Source organism: Mirounga leonina, unplaced genomic scaffold, assembly GCF_011800145.1.
Source record: "Mirounga leonina isolate KUSES-001 unplaced genomic scaffold, KU_Mleo_1.0 Mir_357, whole genome shotgun sequence".
NCBI classification, from domain to species: Eukaryota; Metazoa; Chordata; class Mammalia; order Carnivora; family Phocidae; genus Mirounga; species Mirounga leonina.
In genome coordinates this window covers 4,387,559-4,406,624 of record NW_023270702.1, presented here as the reverse complement: position 1 = coordinate 4,406,624, position 19,066 = coordinate 4,387,559, and positions in this window count along the sequence as shown.

Here is a 19,066-nt window from a genome sequence, read left to right as displayed (position 1 = left end):
ATTTCTTGATTGGATCATTTGTTCTTTGGGTGTTGAGTTTGGTAAGTGCTTTATAGATTTTGGATACTAGCCCTTTATCTGATATGTCATTTGCACATATCTTCTCCCATTCTGTCAGTTGTCTTTTGGTTTTGTTGACTGTTTCTTTTTCTGTGCAAAAGCTTTTTATCTTGATGAAGTCCCAATAGTTCATTTTTGCCCTTGCTTCCCTTGCCTCTGGCGATGTTTCTAGGAAGAAGTTGCTGCAGCTGAGGTCGAAGAGGTTGCTGCCTGTGTTCTCCTTTAGGATTTTGATGGACTCCTGTCTCACATTGAGGTCTTTCAACCATTTGGAATCTATTTTTTAGGGAGGAAAATTCCAGGAAGGAGGAGTGAGGAATAAAAGGAGTAATTCTGGGAAGGTGGCAGAGCCAAAGAGGGGCTGTGGTATTAAGCTGTCTGCAGTACCATACCCTGGAGATGCCTACAGATTGCATCTTTAGATGACCATTTCTGGGGAGAGAAGGAAGAAAGTAGAAATGATTTATCCACTGGCTCTTGTAAGCTTTTGGTAAAGTTTACCTCACAACATATTAGCTTCCCCATACTTCTAAGGTTGTATGTACAGGGTATGGGAACCTTGCAGAATCCTGTGGTGTCACCAGCAAGGCAGTCCTGGGGTGGGAAATCAGAGATATATGAAAGGGGCAGAAAATGGGGCATCACCCAGTTGCATCTGTGTGAATTTGGTCAGAACACATGGAGAGCGGGAAAAAGGATGCCAAGAGGACCTGAAGAGAAGGATAATTGGTATCTGATAGAAAAAGTATTTATTTCCGTCTGCAAACATATATGGTGTAACCATATCCTTGTGGACGTGAGATCTTGTGAGCTCAGTCTCTGCACTGCATACAACTTCTTTCTTATTGGAATTATCTCCTTATTGAATGTGGCTGTTGGGATTTCTGCTACCAAAGGCTGGTGCATGCTAAACATTCTAAGGAGATGGAGAGCCTTGTGTCCATATCCGTAGGGGGAAAAACGTAAGAGAATGCTTGGAAGTACAATTCTTCTGTCTTTTGACTGCTCTCTTGGGAGTAATCTTCCTGGAGAATTTCTGCCTTGTTACAAGGAGAACTCACAACTGTGAGGGCTGTATATTGACACTTCAGAATGGCCAAGAACAGCTGGTCAGATAGCTGCCAACATTGTAACTGACAGAAAGAGGATGCTCTGAATCAGCGTCCTGGTGAGGAAGTTCAGAAACCTCTAAGGAGGTTAAAAACATGCTGAAAATAATGCTTAGCAACAAGTCCTGGTTCATAAGTTGATACTGATTTCAAATTTCTTTAAAAACCTTCAGGTGTAGACATTATTTACTTAAAATATATTGCTATGTGATTACCCCATTTTCATAAAAGGAAAACAGTAACAGTAAACAGCTTAGTTTTCTATTCACTTTAGTTTTATCCCAGAACTAGAATCCTGTCCAATTGCACCTTTTCAGGGAAAACAGAACTCTATTATGAAAACTATGAGTGCTTTTTCCAGAAAAATGCACTTTGCACTTGTCATCTTATGCATATTGGTGCACATAATAAATTTCAGATCCTTGAAAACTCTTTCTCTAATAAAAACAAAAACAAAAGAATAATCTTACATGCTCTTTATGAAACTGTGAATAAGAATTAATTTTAAGCAAACCTATTTCCCAAATAGAATTTCATGCTTTCTAAAAAATAGGTAAATTATACGTAGCACTGTTTTTTCTCATTTTCAGGAAATTACTGAATTTTTAATGCTTTTTTTTTTCTCTTTATGGACAAATTAATGTTGTTCACAGGAAAGCCACAAAAAATGAGTAATTCAGGAGGGATTGGATATATGATAAAAGGTTAGTAGAGCTGGGAATTTCCCAATCTGGAGAGAAGGAGGCTAAGAGGAGACATGATAGCTTCTGAAAATATGTTAAGGGGTATTATCAGGAGGACAGGGACCCATTCTCATTAGTCAATGAGAGCAGAACAGGAAGTAATGAGCTTAAACTGCAGCTGGGAAATATAAGTTAAACATGAGAAAACTTTTTAACCATGAGAACAATTAAGTGACAGTGCAAACTGTCAAGGGAAATAATGAATTCACCTTACTAATAATATTCACAGGAGCACTTGACACTCATCCATCAGGGATAAGTTAGGAATAATAAAAATCAATTCTACCAACATTCTGGGAATAGATTAGATGATTCAAGAGGGAATACTTCTCAAAATCCCCACCATGTACAAAAATAGACTCATTGGAAAAGAGTAGTTTTTCAAAATGCGTGAGAAGAACAAAATATTCTACAAATAGTTGTTAGTTTTCTATCACATACAAAACTCAGAGTTAGTTTCTATGGAGGAATCAGATAAATCTCAAATGGCTCAAGTCCTCAAATTGCTTATTTGCTGGTAAACTAGTGCCCTCGATTTTTTTAAATTATATATCCTTATTAGGAACATTTATTTTGAGCACTCAACCCTACTAAAAGTACACTAATTATGGATGTAAAATATACACATTACAAAACAAATGCTATATAAATTAAAAGGGTGAGATAAAGATGAAATTTTATTTTAAAATTATTTTGCTAATTATGGTACCTTCATCTATCATTAGCTCATTATTCAAATCTACAATAACCAGTTAGGCCAGTGTCCTATTCAACCATGCCAATTACTATTTATATCAAATCATCTTCTTGCTAATTTTAAGGTTCTTGGCTGACTTCTTGTTACTTCTGGTTAGACTGTCATTTTTACCTTGTATAGTGGTATTTTATTATTATTTATTTATTTTAAATAAAGCACTCATACTAGGAATAGGAGACTCACCAGCTCTGCTACTTTAGATAATTTTCTATGCTTCTATTGTTAGTGTTACTTTCCATCTGTGATTTTTCTATAGAAATAGCTTTAGGGTTCTGGTCCCTTTTATGAGGTTTGTTTCACTGGAACTAGATAATACAATCCATAAAGCTACTTAATTGACTTGTGTTGTCAAGGCCTCATGTTCTGCGGATGACTGGTGACCTTAGAATCTATGCAACGAGTGATGGTACATCCATTAATTTATATATTGAACATTGGGAAAGTTTAATTATGTTTATAGGTAAAATAGTGGAAACAGACTGCTGCTTCCAGAATTATAGACTAGATTATTCTAGAAAACTGTTATTGCAAATCAAATTAGATTTTTAAATAAACATACTTTTAAATATAATCATGAACTCATGAGACAATTTTAAAAATCCCCAAGAGTTCTGCCCATTAATAAATTTAAATCCAGAAAAATTTTTAGAGAATACAGACAATAAGAAGATATTTTCCAGGAATAACAGAGTATATTACAAATATACAATACAATTCTCTTATGGATAATACAAAACGTATTATCCATAAGAGAACTCCCAAAAGATGTATAAAAGAAGAAAGAAAAATGATTCTAGAAGATCTAAAATGCAGGAAATAATGGCAAAGATATTGGTAAGCATGGCAACAAATATAGACCTATGTTGTATAAATGAGCATGTCTAAAATGTGAGGTTCAGATCAAATAGAAACCAAGAGAACTAAGATACTAGGTAGCAATATAAAGTAATTTTGGAGGGAGGCAATCAGAATTAAAGTGTTGAAGTTGAAATATTGTAAGATCTTTATATTGTTTGACAGAAGGGATAATAAAGGGATTTTTTTTTTAAAGATTTTATTTATTTATTTGAGAGAGAGAGAGAGCACATGAGGGGGGGGAGGGTCAGAGGGAGAAGCAGACTCCCTGCCAAGCAGGGAGCCCAATGTGGGACTCGATCCAGGGACTCCAGGATCATGACCTGAGCCGAAGGCAGTCGCTTAACCAACTGAGCCACCCAGGCGCCCAATAAAGGGATTTTTTTAACGTTAAGAATGGAAGGTGAATTTTCAAAGATAACCACCAAGAACATATTACTTCCATATAGAACCAAACATTGTCATGGAATGGTAATTTTAAAAAATCTGTGTGACCAATGCAAAAGAAAGGAGAAATGAGGAAAAAGGTAGCATAAAAGAGTGGGACAGATAGGAAACACAAAATAAGAAAGAAAAATACAAATGTATCAGCAATCACAATAAATGTAAGTGAATAAACTATTAAACCAATTAAAATACTGATATTTCTAGATTGCATAAAATGCCAACCTCCAGCAAAAACTGTTTGCCAAGGACTCATCTAAAACAAAGGTAAGCACATGTTTTGGTGTAATAAATGGGAAAAATATACCAGGCAAATAAGCCTAAAACAAGATAGATATGAATAATAATTTCTGACATTTAAATCAAAGCAATATGAAGGATGAAAAGAATCACTAGACAATGATAAAATTCCAACTCACTGGGAACTTATAAAAATCCTCGGGGTGCCTGGGTGGCTCAGTTGTTTAAGCGACTGCCTTCGGCTCAGGTCATGATCCTGGAGTCCCTGGATCGAGTCCCGATTCGGGCTCCCTGCTGAGCAGGGAGTCTGCTTCTCCTTCTGACCCTTCCCCCTCTCATGCTCTATCTCATTGTCTCTATCAAATAAATAAATAAAAATCTTTAAAAAAAAATCCTCAACCTGTGTATACTTGATGAAATAACCTTGACTATAAAAGGCAACATTTGACAGAACTATAAAGAGAAATGAACAAATCTATTAGAATGGGAGATTTTAACACGTCTCACGTTATGTGATATCATTTAATCTGAATAACTCAATGAACAACTGTTTTAGTGAACTTCTAAGGAACTCTGCCCTCAACAATTATAGAATACCCATTCTTCAAATGCAATGAAAAAATAGGGATTTCAAAGGACACATTCTATGGACACAAGACAATGAAATTAGGAGACAAAAGACTTTTCAAACATTTAGGAAAAAAACTTATAAATAGCATGGGAGTCAAAGAAGAAATCTTAATAGAAATTTGGAAACACTTAGAACTGGGTAACAAAAATACTGTGTTTGTCCCTTCAAGTCCTCTGAGAAGCCATACAGAATTAGATGTACAAGAGATACATTGGGGAAATGCCTTGGAAGGATAACATGGGAGGGAGCAGGAGCAGGCTATGGGAAACTTTAAGCTGTAATGCAGGGCAGATATCTGTAACAAGAACAAAATAGATTATTTGACCATACATCAAAAACTAATGATGTATTGTATGGTGACTAACATAACATAATAAAATAAAATTTTTTAAAAAAGAACAAAATAGGAGGTATTGACGAAGAAAAACTTCAGACAGTGGCATAGTTTTGAGAAAGCATCCATCAAGCTGATGGGAGTCCCCATGTCAAGGCTATCCATTGGAGGAGACCCATATCCAGCAAACACAGTCCTTCTCCAGTAGTCTGGCTATATTCAGTCACTGGCGAGAAGCAGCCTGGAAAAGTGTGGCCTTGGTGAATGCTACAGTGCATCAGAAGTTACAGCAGCTGGAGCTGTCCTTCTCTGATGTCCCCAGAGCACATCCTTTTGTAGGAGATCCAAGCAATATACCTCCATGACCACCACAATAGAAAACATACACTGCCGCACTTCTGGAATAGGATTAACGAACATTTAGAGGGGAATGTAGGATAGTAAGTACCCTTGTTAGAGTAGAACTTAATAAACTTTGTTTTCACCATACAAAGTCAGATAAAATGTCAATAGAATAAACCCAAAGAAGATAGGAACAAGGAAATGATAAAGATAACAGTATATATTAATGGACATAATTAAAAAAAAACATGGGATACACATGTTAAAAATGAGTTGTTGAAAATTTTAGTAAAATATGCAAACCACTGGCAAAATGGATCAAGAAAAAAAGGTATAAAATATTAAGCATAAAAAGGAACATAACTGGGGCGCCTGGGTGGCTCAGCGGGCTAGGCATCTGACTCTTGATTTTGACTCAGGTCATGATTTTGGGGTCCTGGGATCAAGCCCCAAGTCAGGCTCCCTGCTCAGTGGGGAGACTACTTGAGGATGCTCTCTCCTTCTCCCTCTGCTCCTCCCCCCTGCTCACTCTCATTCTCTCTCTCTCTGTGTCTCAAATAAATAAATAAATAAATAAATAAATAAATAAATAAATAAATAAATCCTTTTTTTAAAAAAAGGAACATAATTATAGTTGCAGTGAGCAGTTAAAATGATAAAATAAGATGAACAATGTAAGTGATTATATATATGAAAACTTAGTTAAAATCAGTTAAAACCAAACTAAGTTAAAACTTAGTTCAAACAAACAAACAAACAAAAAACACAAAGTCCAACTAATTTTTAGGTGAGTTCTGCCAAACATTTAAGGATATGATCATTCCAAATAAATAAAAATTCTTCTAGAAAATGTGAAATGGCAAACACTGTCATTTTATATAACCATATATAAAATTACATGTATACATATATTGTATATATGTATACAATATATTGTATACATATATTATGTATACAATAATACATATTGTATAATATTTATATAAGTATATATATATATAAATAGTATAAACTCTAGTATCCAAAGAATAGTAGAGAAAAATATAGAGCTATCTTATTCATGAATATAGATATTAAAACCCCATCATTAGCATACATCCAAATGTAGAAATCTCATAAGCATAAGTAAAAACCCAATTCAGGAATTGCACAGAACATGATATAATTTTAGAAAGTTCAGAACACATGAAAGCAAACAATATATTGCTTAGAAATGCATGCATTTGTTCTTGAAAACATTTAGAATTGTGGATTCCTGTGTGGAAGGGAGAGGAATGCAATCTCTGAAGGCCCATGGCAAAGATTTGAGCAATTAGTAACACTGTCTTAAGCTGGATGACCATTATTTGAAATTATCTTTTGTAGCCTCAACTATTTTAGAATTGGAAAAGATCTTTGAAATAAATAAGGCTGGTTTCCCATTTTACTCATGAACAAAGCAAGTTCAGAGTTTCTAAGTGCTTCACATAGAGTCACACAAAATCACCTGGCTCTCTTACTAATGTTCTTCCCATCATAAAATACTGATCAAAGTTGAATGGTTCTCTTGTCTGAATTTTTCTTGGTCCATCTGAACTGTGGGGTATGACATCCTTACGCCAATCATTAAAATACAATACCCAACTCAATACCAAAAACAAAAATGAATAATCCAACTGGAAAATGCTCAGAGGACCTGAATAGATCTTTTTCCAAAGAAGACATACAGATGGCTGACAGATGCATGAAAAGATGCTCAACATCACTAAATCATCAGTGCAAATCAAAACCACAATGAGATGCTACCTTACACCTGTCAGAATGACTAAAATCAAAAAGATAAGAAATGACAAATATTGGCGAGGATACAGGGAAAAAGGACCCCTCATGTACAGTTGGTGGGAATGTATATCGGTGCAACCACTGTGTAACAGTATGGAGATTCCTCCAAAAATTAAAAATTGAACTACCGTATGGTCCAGTAAGTCCACTTCTGGGTATTTACCCAAAGAAAATGAAAACACTGATTCAAAAAGGTATGTACCCTGATGTTTATTGCAGTATTATTTACAGTAGCCAAGATATGGAAGCAACCTAAATGTCCATCAGTAGATGAATGAGTAAAGAAGGTATGGAATATTACTCGGCTGCACAAGAGAATGAGATCTTGTCATTTGCAACAACATGGATGGGTCTAGGGGGTATTATGCTAAATTAAATAAGTAGAATAGAGAAAGGCAAATACCATACAATTTCACTTATATGTGGAATCTAAACAACAAAACAAATGAACAAACAAACCAAGAAACAGACCCAGAAACATGAAGAACAAACTGGTGGTTCCTAGAGTAAAGGGAGTTGGGGGATGGGTGAAATAGGTGATGGGGATTAAAAGGTATAAACTTCCAGTTATAAAATAAGTCACAGAAATGAAAGGTACAGCATAGGGTATATAGTTAATAATATTGTAATAATGTATGGTGACAGATAGGGACTATACTTATGGTGAGCACAGTATAATGTATAGAATTGTTGAATTGCTATGTTGTACACCTGAAACTAATATAACATTGTATGGCAACTATACTAAAAAAAACCCAACACATTACTTGGTATTCACATTTTAATATTTGTTTCAATCATTTCTAATATGGTATTGAATGAATTTTTAAATAATAAAAAATGAATAGCTATCACTTATTAAATGCTTTCTATGTGTTTATTACCATGATAAGTTCTTTCCACATATTACAGCTAATTTGATGTATAGTTTTATTAAATTTAGAGTCAAAGTTTATTTTCAGGGACCATTTCCCTAATTGCATCATTGTCCACTACAATATATTGATTTAATTTGCAGAGAAACTTGGGGGGTTGTCAGAAAGGCTTTCCTAGAGAAAGAGAAATAAGAGAAGTCAACCGGATGAGAACTGGAATTGAAGTTAGCAGAGGAACAGGTAGGGGAGGGGAGGGGGAGGAGAAAGAGAGAGAATGATTGATTGAATCTAGGAGAAATTTATACCCTGCAAGTGAAGGGACAATAGATTCCTTGTGTCCTAAGTCTAATACAGAAATAGTAGAAAAGCTATTGACCCTGAACATAAAACATAGGCTAGGCTGGGGAATATCTTTTTAGAAATCTTTGAGGTCCAGTGGTATCAGATGTGCTACTTATCTCCCCATCCCAACCCCAAAGCCTTTGCACTGCCTACAACTCCAAAGCTGCAACCTTACTTGTGGGGACCACTAGAAGGGCTACAATTTTCTTCTATCAGTCTCCAGAATAACCTCTCTGAGACAGAAATTAAAATGAGTTATAATTCTTAGGTATTTGCCTTTGTGGATTGAGTTTAATACCCATGAAGGAGCGATTAGCATATAATATGCAATGGAAGCTATAGGAGACAATGAACAGGTGACATGAGAAGCAGAGGGTGCCAGTGGCAGAAGCCTGAGGGACACTAGCTTTTAAATGAACAGAGGAAGCAGAGCTTGCAACTGAAGCTGGAAGAACATGCATGGAGCTAAGGGGAAAACCTGAAGCGTATAAAGTTATAAAAACCAAGGAGAGGTGGAAGATGTTTGCTTCGGAACAGGTGATAGAGATAGGATGGTACTTGGGAGCCGATGTGGGGAGGAGGAAATATTTCCTTTGGAATGAGTGAGTGGAGACATTGAGTAACAAAGGGAAGCAGACAGGGGTAAAGGATGGGAGGAACTGATGCAGCGAAATCTCGGAAAATAGAAGAAAAAGTACAGACATTAACTATAGATGAGAGGAAGTCTGTTTATAAATTTGGAGGGAGAAAGGAACTATAAAAGAGGTTTGTTTTCTTTCTTTCTTTTCTTTTCTTTCTTTTTTTTTTTTTTTTTCTGATTCTATTTTCTCTGAAGGAAGAGGTAAGGTCATCATCTGCTGTGAGTTGGGAGGGGAAGGTTGAAGGCCTGAGGAACAGTGGTTCTAACCTGCAGGTCTTACCCCCTCGTCTGCACATTGGAATCACCTGGAGAGTTGTCAAAACTCCCAGCCTGTACCTCAGGGCAAATAAAATCAGAACATGAGAGGGCAGAACCCAGAATCAGTACTTTGAGTAACTTCTCAGATGATTTTTATCTATTACCAAGGCTGAGAATGCTGCCCTAAACCTTGGCTGTGCATTAGAATCATTCGGGAGAGCTTTGAAGATGACTGATGCCAGGATGCCATCAGCAGATCTGATTTTATTGGTCTGGGAGAAGGCCCACTTACCAGGATTTTTAAAGAGCACGGCAGGATTCTAATGTGTTCGCCAGGGTTGTGAACCCCTGATGTACATGGTGGCCGGGCAGCGTTGAGGACTGAGCAGAGGTTTGTAAGAGCAGCAGCTTGCAGAATAGAGCGATGCAGGCGGCACTCAGTCGTCCTGTTGCAGAACTGGAAAGGCTGGATAGTTGCATTCGTTTGAGCTCAGGGTTTTGTTGTTACTCTCTCAGAAGGAAAAGGGAGAAAGAGACTTTAACAATAGAAGGATTTAAGTGATGGATTAAGAGGTGTAAGCTTAATAGGAAAGGGGGTTAAGATATGAGGGTGTCCATAAGTAAGAAATAAAGGGATCCTGAGTCAGGAGCTTCCTGTGAGGTTGAAGAAGAAATGCAGAGCAAGCAGCTGCATGAACAAACTGGTGAGGTTTGTGAAGGATAATCTAAGATGGATTTAATTTTTAACTTGTTCTTGTTTGTTGACATCATTGACATTGGCTGACACTAACGTTGGTAGCTATGCCAAAATGAATGAAAAGGTATTAGAGATGATCCTTACATAAAATGCTGTGCCATTTTAGGATAATATAGAATAGCCCCAGCGTCTTCACATTTCTGGATGTATTTTGGAAGTGTTGACTCCTCTTTGTCCTTGCTGGTTACAATAGATGCCTGATTCTGATGCTGTTTTTAAGGGTTGGCCTCCTTTAAGACTGCTGTTTGCAATAGCAAATGAAGCTGGAGGACAGGAGAGTAAATGAAATAAGCCAGACACAGAGAAAATAAAGCTGCACAATCTCCCTTATATGTGGAATCTAAAAAAGTTGAATACATAGAGGCAGAGAGTAGAACAGAGGTTGCGGAATAGGGAGAAAGTGGGGGAAATGGGGTGATACTGGCCAATGGGGTACAAAGTTGCAGTTATGTAGGATGAATAAGTCCTATAAGAGATCTAATGTGCAGCGTGATGCTAGAGTTCATAATACTACATTGAATACTGGAAATTCGCTAAGAGGGCAGATTTCAGGTGCCCTTATCATGCACAAACATGGTAACTATATGAGAGGAAGATGTATTAATTGGCTTGTAGTTATCCTTTCACTATGTTTATTTTAAAACATCATGAGACCTTGCATATATACAATTATTATTTCAAAAATAAAATTGAAAACGAAACAACAAAAAAGAGGTTGGCCTCTTTTATGTGAACCCTCACAGAAATCTCCAAGGCTTAAGATCTCTCTGGAAGGTCTCTGTGTGGCCTTACACAAGACATTTAGCTGGACCACACCCATTGGGGGTGCTTCACCCCAATTAGCTGCCTACCTCAAACCTGGCTCTTGGGGATACATTGCTGTCTTGTTTACACTTCAGCTCAAATGGTGACGCTTTTTTTCAAAGGGTAATAAGGCAGAAAAATCTTCAAGTGATAAAGGAGAAGAAAAAAAAAAACTTCAGAAAATACAAAAGTAAAAAAAAAGCAACTTGATGCTTCCAAAGCCCACATTTCTGATTCTACAATTTAATTCTAAAGATTTGAAGGCATTTGTTAGTCTTGATTTCCTCCTTGCTTCTTCTAGGGCCTACATGATGTGCAACTTTATTGCCTCTCACATGGAGAAGTTGGTAGGTAACTTGTACCCTTTTAAAGCAAGTCTTAAGCATTTGATATAATTCTATTATTCTGGGGCTCCCCTGTTCTGCAAGGGTTTCCACTCGTGGTGTTAAGTACTCCATTTTGGAGTAGATCCTTGTAATGCCCGGTCACCAGGAAATACCTTTTTGCCCATTATAGAGCAAATGAATACATGTGTTATATAACTTGAATTCATGTAAATAATAACAGCTAATATTTATGGAGTACGGTTGTGTATCAGACACAACTCCAGATATATCATGTAATCTTTACAACAGCCCTTTATTTTTCAGATGAGCACATTAAGATAGGTTTCTTAAGATCATATAGGTAGTACATGGTTGAATTCTATTTTTGATTTGTAAATTATGTCCTGATAAGGTGGCTAACTATCCCCAGCTATTCACTCTCTCTTCAAACCCAATATAGGAAATACCAAGGTGGTATGTAAAGATGGGGATTCCTGAATCAACAGAAACCCTCAAGAAATACCTGAGGAATTTCCCCTTTCCTTCATCACTGCAAAGCAGACAAAGCAAAACCTCTTGGCTAAAGTGCAAGATATCAGCAAGAGGGGATGATCTTTGGGTTTAATATAATTTCTGTGTTACATCTATACATTCCTGAATAATCATATATCAGAGCCAGGTCTCCACGTAAGGAATTAACAGTTCCCATTCTTACCTCTCTTCTAACCTAGCTTTCCCAGCAGGAAAAGAATCTGCAACAAGAGCTTGGTTGGTGGTAGTTTGTTTTGGGAAGTGATTTCCTGGGGCGGTAACATTCTCGTACTTCCAAGCTGTGCTTGCATTAATACCTAGTGGGTAAACACTACCTTGAAAGCCTTCTGACCTGCATAGCAGGACTTGAGTTGATAATTGGCTAATCTGGGGTTGTCTTTTCTTTTTTAAGGTTCTGAAGAAGTTAACAAAGGGCTTGTTAATGGGACATTATCTCCCTTTCATTTCCAGGCTGCTCACTTCTGAGTGGGGGGCAGTTCCCAAAAGTGTCCCACACCACTGTGGAGTCACTGATGCCCCAGAGCATAAAACCAGTGATATTTGGAGTAGCTGAGACAAAGTGCTGTTAGGATTCATCCTGTGTTTCTGGTTACTGCAGTAGAAGTTATCGTACAAGATAAGCCAAGGAAGAAGCACGAGAAGTCCAGTATACCTTCTTTGCAAATGCTTCTTAAATAGAGCCCTCCATTCTGGATGCTGCTACAAGTGCTCCAATGTAACTGCCCTGTCACAGAACATCAGAGCAGAAATCGGGGATTTTCCTTCACCACGGTCTCGGGATCACCTCCAGTGGGGCTGTAGTGCATTGGTAGTCCATATTTGACTGGGAGCAACATACAAAAATAATCCATGGGTGGGGGCGCCTGGGTGGCTCAGTTGTTTAAGCGACTGCCTTCAGCTCAGGTCATGATCCTGGAGTCCCGGGATCGAGTCCCACATCAGGCTCCCTGCTCAGCGGGGGGTCTGCTTCCCCCTCTGCCCTCTTCCCTCTCGTGCTCTCTGTCTCTCATTCTCTCTCTCTCTCAAATAAATAAATAAAATCTTAAAAAAAAAATAATCCATGGGTGAACTGAGTCCACATTTTTTTCTCCTCTGCCATTTGAATTATACCATTGGTAACACCCTCATGAGGCCCTTGGTGTTATTTGAGGGAAAGCACTGGTGCAACGAAGGTAGGAGAGATGAGATTTTGGGTCACATGTTCATAGAATTTCCTTGTATTCTCTGGACCTGCTTGCTACAATCCATCATATAATGGATCACTGTCTCATTTACCCAAACTTATAGCTCAATGGCAGGGGTAATATTCAGCTTTGGTGGCATGTTCTTTATGTCCCATGGTCAGGGTATTCTTTCTCTATTAAGGCTTAGTAGTGAGCTGGGAACTGCTTTTCAAATGGATAATAGTTCTCTACATTAAGACTCTCCTACTGGAATTTATCAGACATTACCCTCAGCATCAGAACCCAGCACAGACACTTCCAAATCCATTGAATCCATTGTGTTCTATGGCCCATTGGTTAGGGAAGCTTGCACTGGAGTTAGGAACTGCTATAATGCCATCTCTTGCTCTGAAATCCACTCAAAACTGGCAACTTTCTGTGTCATCAAATAAATGGGTTTGAGAAGTAGTCCCAAGTGCAGCGTACACTGTCTCTAAAATCTAAATAGGCCTACTACATGCTATACTTCTATTAGTAGTGAGCGTATAAGGTCCGACATCTTGTCTTTTAACTTCCAGGGTTACCTGCGAAGAGAGAGGGTTTGACTTCTTCTTTGCCAATTTGAATACTTTTTATTTCTTTTTGTTGTCTGATTGTTGTTGCCAGGACTTCTAGTACTATGTTGAACAATAGTGGTGAGAGCGGGCATCCTTGACGTGTTCCTGATCTTAAGGGAAAGGCTCTCGGCTTTTTCCCATTGAGGATGATATTTGCTGTGGGTTTTTCATAGGTGGATTTTATGAACTTGAGGAATGTTTCCTCTATCCCTATACTCTGAAGAGTTTTAATCAGGAAAGGATGCTGTATTTTGTCAAGTGCTTTTTCTGCATCAATTGAGAGGACCATATGGTTCTTCTCCCTCCTCTTATTAATGTGTTCTATCACATTGATTGATTTGCGAATGTTGAACCACCTTGCATCCCGGGGATAAATCCCACTTGGTCGTGGTGGATGATCCTTCTAATGTCCTGTTGGATCCTATTAGCTTGGATTTTGTTGAGGATTTTGGAATCCATATTCATTGGGGATATCGGTCTGAAATTCTCCTTTTTGATGGGGTCTTTGCCTGGTTTGAGGATTAAGGTAATGCTGGCCTCATAGAATGAGTCTGGAAGCTTTCCTTCTGTTTCTATTTTTTGAAACAGCTTCAGTAGAATAGGTATTATTTCTTCTTTGAATGTTTGGTAGAATTCCCCAGGGAATCCATCAGGCCCCAGACTCTTGTTTTTTGGGAGGTTTTTGATCACTGCTTCAATCTCATTACTGGTTATTGGTCTATTCAGGTTGTCAGTTTCTTCCTGTTTCAGTCTTGGCAGCTTATACGTTTCCAGGAAGGCATCCATTTCATCCAGATTGCTCAGTTTATTGGCATATAGTTGGTGATAATAATTTCTAATAATTGTTTCTATTTCCTTGGTGTTAGTTGTGATCTCTCCCCCTTTCATTCATAATTTTATTAATTTGGGTCCTTTCTCTTTTCTTTTGGATAAGTCTGGCCAGTGGTTTATTGATCTTATTGATTCTTTCAAAGGACCAGCTTCTAGTTTCGTTGATCTGATCTACTGTGTTTCTGGTTTCTAATTCATTGATCTCTGCTCTAATCTTAATTATTTCTCTTCTAATGCATGGCTTAGGCATTGTTTGTTGTGTTTTCTCTAGTTCTTTAAGGTGTAGAGTTAGTTGGTGAATTCGGGATTTTTCTATTTTTTTGAGTGAGGCTTGGATGGCTATGTATTTCCCCCTTAGGACAGGCTTGGCAGTATCCCATAGGTTTTGGACCAATGTGTTTTTGTTCTCATTGGTTTCCATGAATTGTTTAAGTTCTTCTTTGATTTCCTGGTTGACCCAAACATTCTTGAGCAGAGTGATCTTTAGCTTCCAAGTGTTTGAATTTCTTCCAAATTTTTTCTTGTGATTGAGTTCCAGTTTTAAAGCATTATGGTCTGAGAATATGCAGGGAATAATCTCAATGTTTTGGTATCCGTTGAGACCTGACTTGTGACCCAGTATGTGGTTTATTCTGGAGAAAGTTCCATGTGCATACAAGAAGAATGAGTATTCTGTTGTTTTAGGGTGGAATGTTCTGTATATATCTATGAGGTCCATCTGGTCCAATGTGTCATTCGAAGCTCTTGTTTCTTTGTCGATTTTCTGCTTAGATGATTTGTCTATTGCTGAGAGTGGAGTATTGAGGTCTCCTACAATTAACGTATTGTTATCAATATGACTCTTCATTTTGGTTAACAGTTGGCTTATGTAGATGGCTCCTCCCATGTTGGGAGCGTAGATACTTACAATTGTTAGATCTTCTTGTTGGACAGACCCTTTAAGAATGATATAGTGTCCTTCTGTGTCTCTAACTAAAGTCTTTAGTTTAAAATCTAATTTGTCTGATATAAGAATTGCTACCCCAGCTTTCTTCTGAGGTCCATTGGCATGGAAGATGGATCTCCATCCCTTCACTTCCAGTCTGGATGTATGTTTAGGTTAAAAATGAGTCTCTGGTAGACAGCATATGGATGGGTCCTATCTTTTTATCCAATCTGCAACCCTGTGCCATTTTATGGGAGCATTTAAGCTGTTCATGTTGAGAGTGATTATTGAAAGATATGAATTTATTGTCATCATGTTGCCTGTGAAGACCTTGTTTTTATAGATTGTCCCTATAAATTTCTGTTGTATAACACTCTTGGGGTCTTTCTCCTTTTATAGAACTCCCCCCCCTTAAAATTTCTTGCAGGGACATGATACTTTATGTGGAAAACTCAAAGTCTCCACTCCCAAATTACTAGAACTCATACAGCAATTCAATAATGTAGCAGGATACAAAATCAATGCACAGAAATCAGTTGCTTTCTTATACAATAACAATGCAACTGTAGAAAGAGAAATTAGAGAAGTGATTCCATTTACAATAGCACCAAAAACCAAAGGATACCTCGGAATAAACCTAACCAAAGAGGTAAAAGATCTATACTCTAGGAACTACAAAACACTCATGAAAGAAATTGAAGAAGACATAAAAAGATGGAAAAACATTCCATGCTCATGGATTGGAAAAATAAACATTGTTAAAATGTCTGTGCTACCCAGAGCAATCTATACCTTCAGTGCCATCCTGATCAAAATTCCAATGACATTTTTCAAAGTGCTGGAACAAACAATCCTAAAATTTGTATGGAATCAGAAAAGACCCTGAATCACCAAGGAAATGTTGAAAAAGAAAAACAAAGCTGGGGTCATCACATTACCCAATTTCAAGCTATATTACAAAGAAGTGATCACCAAGACAGCATGGTACTGGCACAAAAACAGACACATAGACCAATGGAACAGAATAGAGAGCCCAGATATGGACCCTCAACTCTTTGGTCAAATAATCTTCGACAAAACAGGAAAAAATACGCAATGGAAAAAAGTCTCTTCAGTAAATGGTGCTGGGAAAATTGGACAGCCACGTGCAGAAGAATGAAACTCGACCATTCTCTAACACCATACACAAAGATAAACTCAAAATGGATGAAAGACCTCAATGTGAGACAGGAATCCATCAAAATCCTAGAGGAGAACATAGGCAATAACCTCTTTGACATTGGCCACAGCAACTTCTTTCAAGATACATCTCCAAAAGCTAGTGAAACGAAAGCAAAAATGAACTTCTGGGACTTCATCAAGATAAAAATCTTCTGCACAGCAAAGGAAACAGTCAACAAAACAAGGAGGCAGCCCACAGAATGGGAGAAGATATTTGCAAATGACGCTACAGATAAAGGGCTGGTATCTAAGATCTATGAAGAACTTCTCAAACTCAACACCCAAAAAAACAAATAATCAAGTCAAAAAATGGGCAGAAGACATGAACAGACTCTTCTCTGAAGAAGACATACAAATGGCTAACAGACACATGAAAAATGTTCATCATCATTAGCCATCAGGGTAATTCAAATTAAAAGCACCTTGAGATACCACCTTGCACCAGGTAGAATGACAAAAATTGACAGGGCAAAAAACAACAAATGTTGGAGAGGCTGTGGAGAAAGGGGAACCCTCTTACACTGTTGGTGGGAATGCAAGTTGGTACAGCCACTTTGGAAAACAGTGTGGATGTTCCTCAAAATATTAAAAATAGAGCTACCCTATGACCCAGCAATTGCACTCCCGGGTATTTACCCAAAAGACGCAGATGTAGTGAAAAGAAGGGCCATATGCACCCCAATGTTCATAGCAGCAATGTCTGCAATAGCCAAACTGTGGAAAGAGCCGAGATGTCCTTCAACAGATGAATGGATAAAGAAGATGTGGTTCATATATACAATGGAATATTACTCAGCCATCAGAAAGGATGAATACCCAACTTTTACATCAACATGGATGGGACTGGAGGAGATTATGCTAAGTGAAATAAGTCGAGCAGAGAAAGTCAATTATCATAGGGTTTCACTTATTTGTAGAATATAAGGAATAGCATGGAGGACATTAGGAGAAGGAAGGGAAAAATGAAGGGGGGGAAATCGGAGGGAGAAATGAACCAGGAGAGACTATGGACTCTGAGAAACAAACTGAGGGTTTTAGAGGGGAGGAGGGTGGGGGTATGGGTTAGCCCAATGTTGGGTATTAAGGAGGGCATGTACTGCATGGAGCACTGGGTGTTACACGAAAACAATGAATCGTGGATCTCCACATCAAAAAATAATGATGTATTGTATGGTGATTAATATAACATTAAAAAAAAAAATACTTCCGGGGTTAGCTTCGAGTTTGGAATATCTTGGCTTGCTCCAGACCTTTTGACCTCTAGAATTTTATTGATGTGGCAGGCTCACAGCATAAATTCTCTGGTGTCACATTAAAAAAATTATCCTAATATTTCTTTTTTCTGAGGTTATGACTCATTCTTCAAACCTTGGCTAAGGCAGTTCCTACATCTCTACATTACTTATTATAGACCAAGTATCAACATGCCATCCTAGCAGCAGTTCTAGGTTTCTTCACTAGAATGTTACTTCCTGAAATATGAATGCTTTGGTCAATAGATTTTCTCATGAAGCTTTACAGTCTAACCACTTGGTATAAAATGTCCGCATCTCAGGCCTTGGGATGCCATTGATTTTCCTATCCAGTCTTGATGGTAGAATATAGAAGTTATTTAACCCATGCATTTTGTAATTCTGTCCTAACAATTAAACCTAAGGCTTAAATTTTATTCAAGTCTGCCCTGTAGATTGCAGGAGACAAGACCCTCTCTAAATGGTTTCTGGGATCCTTATGACTTATGTAGCTTCCCATAAGAAGCTAGCACTCTGGTGCTGATTGTGGTGGTGCAGCATGCTGGGACTTATCAGGACCTCACCTGCTATTACAATGACGGGGTCTTTATCTCAGTGCACTTGTTGAATAATCCAATTCCAAAGTCCCATACTGAGGGCCTGCTTTCCAAAGTTACTTGTTTCTTAGTTTGTGATCCACCAACAAAGTGAAGTTTGAGACAGGCGCTGGTTTTTAAACAGTATACTTTGGGAAGTGATCCCAAGGCATAGGAGTGGTAGGTTAGGAAGCATGAAACAGGGAAGAGGGAAAGCCAGTAAAGATCCCATTGTAAGTTGATCACCAATAAGGGGAAATGAGATTTAATCCTCCCAGGACCCTGGGAGAAGCCCTGTAGGATCACCTCAGAAATATCTACTTGAAGGATAAAAGAGGGGAGTTTTGTCCATTAGATCTTGTCCTCCAGTGATGAATGTTTTCTTCACGGGGCTTTAACTTCCTTGCAGTCACAGTCTGCACATGTGTGAGAGCCTGCTGGGTCTCCTGAAGCATCCATAGTGTGTGGTGAGATTACAACTGAGGGAAACTGGTTGTTGCAGTGAGGACTGCGGTGAGAGCTGGGCTGAGAGGCTATAATTTGGGCATAAGAAGTGACCAATGATGCTCCCTTCTTTTTTCTAACAGTTTC